Below are 4,386 nucleotides of genomic sequence, written 5' to 3'. Positions count from 1 at the left end.
CTACACTTGACAAGCATTGCAGTATTATCCATCTGTTACATGTGTCGCATTGAACCCAATCAATGTTGTCCTTTTTTATCTCTCTGTGTTTTTTGTCCGTACGCCCACAATACAAACAAATGTCTCTCATGAAATCAGATTTTTCCAACAAAAGATCTTTTAACACCTGTCTATATACCATTGGGCTGAATTCTTTATTGGATTTTACATTGTCAATCTTATTTTTCATCATACACTCTGCATAGTACAACACATAAACTCCACAGTTATAACTATCAGTTTGTTTAGGATAATCAGAAAATAGTTGAAAATTCATCTCAGGCCACGCATTTCCTACCTCCCCGTACACATTTTCAGTTTTTTTTTCAGTTCACTTAGTATGGTCACAAAATTATGTCTACATTTATTATATTCCGTAGTTTCGTATGGGTCAAAGAAATAGAATTTCTGATTATCAAAATCCGCAAACATAATTACCCAATGATTTCCATTTACATGTAATGGCATTACAAGTAAACTCTCTTTTGGAACAACTATAGTATCCAAATTTGAAATCTTTTTTGAAGGATCATTATTTAAATGACCCGTTACATCACAGCTAAATATTTTTATTTTATTTTTAAACTTGCAATATGTTTCTCTCATTACACCCAGTGCTATGTCAATCACAAAATTACTCAACCACATTTTTTTAATATTTTCAGGTGTATATATTGATAGTGTGTCAAAGTCACTGAACAATAACTCATGGCACTGAGTTATGTCTTTTACACTATTATAAATGCCAACCACATAATCCAATTGTCTTCCGTTTTTCTTCGAAATGGAGCCATAATAATTTTTATCCTTTGGTAATCTATTTTCATATAAATCCATTTTACACCGTAGACTGTCTACTGGAGATTTGTAACTTTTTATAGAAATTAAAGATTCTGATAAGGTCTTATTTGGAGTTACAGTTTTGACATCTGTTTTTATGGAATCTAATGAGAGTATATTTACATTTGGTGTCGAACAAATAATCTCATCTTTTACGTTTTCCATCGGTGACAATTGGTTCATAACTGTACGTGCCTTAAATTGCTTTGAAGCAGCTTTTAAATGACCCTTAAAATAGAACCCTGTTTTTTTCTTTCTCGGTCCCCAACATTCTTTTTCCTCGTCATCGTCAGATGATGACGAAATCAAATTGATGAATGATGTACATTCTTTTTTTGTGATTTTCTCTTTTATATTTTGGACCGGAAGAAGTGCACAATAATTGGATGGTATATCTAGCAGTACTTCCTTACATCTACTCAGTATAATACTTCTAGTGAATTGAACAAATCTTCCACATTTCATGCGCCGGCATTTTTTGTTCTGTTTCTGTTTTAAATCTCCAAACCAACTTTCTGCTGGAGCATTGCTTGCTCTGTCTGTCGACCCAAATACTTTGTACCGCATCACACCTGTCCACATTGGAATCACTGGAAATGATAGACCCCATCATATCGTTGTGGAATTCAACGCTATACAATGGATTTTTTTCTAAGCTAGCACACATTTTTAATGTTTCTTTTACCTGAACTACTATATTTTCAAATCGAGACAAGAACTTGGAATCTTTATACCGGTAAAATGTCTTAGCATCTCTTATTTGTTCATCTAATGTAACGTTATTTTGTCTTGTCATTAGCTCATCAACTAGACTGCTTGGACTTTCATGACTGAGCTGCTTCAAAGTGTTCATGGCATCTTCCACATCTACAGTCTTGTAGGGTGACAACAATACTGTTGTAACTGCAGTGAACCATTTGTCCAAACATTCCGTGGAGGTAATGTTGAAAGCTGGCGAAATACAAGCAGTTGCCAAGCATGCCAAAGATCCATTGGTCAACTTCTTCTCATTTCCTTTATAATATTTATGAGCATCATCAGATATATTTTTTATTAAATGACAACAACAAAGACTAATCAATGCGTTACAATGAAATATTTTCCCTTCATACATGAATTCATAACATTTATTCAAATACTCTACGACCTCGTTACATTCATTAAATGCTCTCACAAACCCTTTTAGTATTGCTGTTGAAAAGTCACTGACAACGTGTGCCATGAACTTTGTATCACACTGTTGTTCATAGAATTTTCGAAACTCCTTTAGCCAATTTGTTATCGCACCAGCAGTTTGTGTAGTTGTCAAATATTCTGCTACTGGAATTATCCTCTTATTGCACACGGTAACAGCCGCATAATACAATAATAATTTTTCTTTTCTTTTTCCTGTTTTAAACAGTGTAGGATCTCTCGTAGTTTCTCTTACCACGCCACCAGTCGCATCAACATGAATTGTAACACATCTTATCTTTCTTAATACGTTAACTTGATCTCGACTAAATAAATAAGTTTCAAAATCCTTCTGTTTCGGATCAGAAACATATTGAATGAATTCTGAACATTTATCTTTCAATAATTGCATATCAACCCTGTCATCGGCCGCTCGATCATCAAGACACTTTTGTTCGTGAGACACCTTATAATATACCCGATCAGACCTTATGTTGCACAAGTTACCGCGTTTTAGTTTACTAGGAGAGGCTTTTAAAATATACTTTTGCCGTAAACTCATCGGTGGGCAGTACTTTGATATTTGCATTTGTCTTTTTCGATTTTTTCCCTTCAAGAACGTGGTCAGCTTACCATAGTGGCTGTAATTGTGGCTGTTACTCAGAACTGTTATTTTTGCCAAACTGTCAGTTGTTTTTTTCTCCACCACTAGTTTAAACTGCTTACAAGATTCATGCCGACAAATTCCATAACATGTCAAACCTTTCTTGGTTATATTTTTATTTTTAATCGTCAACACACAAGAGTTATTTACAGTTTCAAATTTTTCGCGTAACAAATCATTTATCTCATTTGAAATATCTTTATTTTTTTGCATTGTACTATCAACTATTTGTTTAAATTCTTCATCTTGTAAAATAATGATTCCTTCCACAACAGTACACTTTTTATACCATATTATATTTTTCATTTTATTGCCTTCATTAAAGGACCTTATCTTTAAGGGATGTACATTCTTTGAGTTCCTAGGCAACGCTTTCCGATCTGCTTCTGGCGTGTCACAAACAGATATAGATTTAAATCTCTTTTGTGGGGTAAACAAATCTCCAGTAAATGAAACATTTATGTCACGTTTAGGTGTGGTTAGTATTTCCTCAGCAGCATTAAATTCTTTAAGAAACACCGTACTGTTATTATGACCAATTTCTTCCATATTGTTACAAACAATTACAGAGTCACTCATCTTTTTTGGGGTATACAAGTCATCTCCGTTAAAGGAAATATTGAATTTACATTCAGGAGTGGTTATCTTTTCCTCAGTGACATTAACCTCTTCTGTTTCATAACATCCATTATCCTCGATTAGTAAAGAAATGTCAAAACTATGTCTACTAATTTCAAATTCATTTTCTTTTATCAAATCTTTTTCCATATTATTGACTGTTACCGATTCATAATCATTTTCTTTTTGTATATAACCATGTATATCCCATACATTTTTTGAGTTTTTAGATACTTCATTAAAATCTGCTTCGGGTGTATTACTTATTTCTATTGGTTTAGACCTCTTTCCAGAAGAAAACAACTTTCCAGCTTTGACAATAACTGATTTCCGCTTAGGAGTGGTAAACATTTTCTCATTGATATAAGTTTCTTTAATAGAAACGGTATTCTTGTTATAATCAATTTCTTCCGTTGTATTAGTGCAATCATCTTCAATTTGAATAGGAATACTACTGATTTCAAGAACATTTTCATTCAAACCAATGTCTAAATCATCTGCAATGACATTGGATGTATAATTGTTTTCTTTTTTAGGAGAATTGTCGGTAAACAATTTTCTCTTTACACACACCAAAGTACTCTCATTTAGTTCATTTTCTTGACCTAACATAAAAATTTCTCTTTGTGATAATTCTTTAGGACTAACAGATATTTCATTTAGTCCAAAACCCTTTTGACAACGTTGAAATACTCTATGTTGATTTTTACGATTACATTTCATTTTTAATAGTTTACAGACTGAATTAACAACCTCGGTCTTATAAGTACAAAAATCATTTTTTAAATATTGAAGCATTTTATGGAAGTGTAAATCATCCTCTATATTACCATTTAACAATTTCCTCAGAGCTGAATTGGGATTATTCAATGCCATAACTAAATTCTTTTTAGCTTTTTTGCAATCATCTTTCTTGAATATCACATTACAAATGTCACTAATCGCTTCATGAGATACACCTATGCTGCCAAATTCCAATGTTGGATATTTTTGTTGAATGAAGTGCACTATTTCTTCAACTTTTTTTGATACACTCATTTTATAATTTGTAA

The 4,386-nt window shown here is 32.6% G+C and overlaps 1 long non-coding RNA gene across 1 annotated transcript in view; it reads left to right on the top strand.

Moving 5' to 3' along the window:
* Positions 1–738, top strand: part of LOC115034729 — a 2,159-nt gene extending 1,421 nt beyond the window's left edge. The window contains exon 4 of the long non-coding RNA XR_003840046.1: positions 705–738. This is a non-coding gene — a long non-coding RNA (uncharacterized LOC115034729). The remainder of the gene's footprint in view (positions 1–704) is intronic.
* Positions 739–4,386: the final 3,648 nt, after the last annotated feature.

Source organism: Acyrthosiphon pisum, unplaced genomic scaffold, assembly GCF_005508785.2.
Source record: "Acyrthosiphon pisum isolate AL4f unplaced genomic scaffold, pea_aphid_22Mar2018_4r6ur Scaffold_20916;HRSCAF=22526, whole genome shotgun sequence".
Classification (NCBI taxonomy): Eukaryota; Metazoa; Arthropoda; class Insecta; order Hemiptera; family Aphididae; genus Acyrthosiphon; species Acyrthosiphon pisum.
This window is presented reverse-complemented; position numbering and strand designations above follow the sequence as displayed.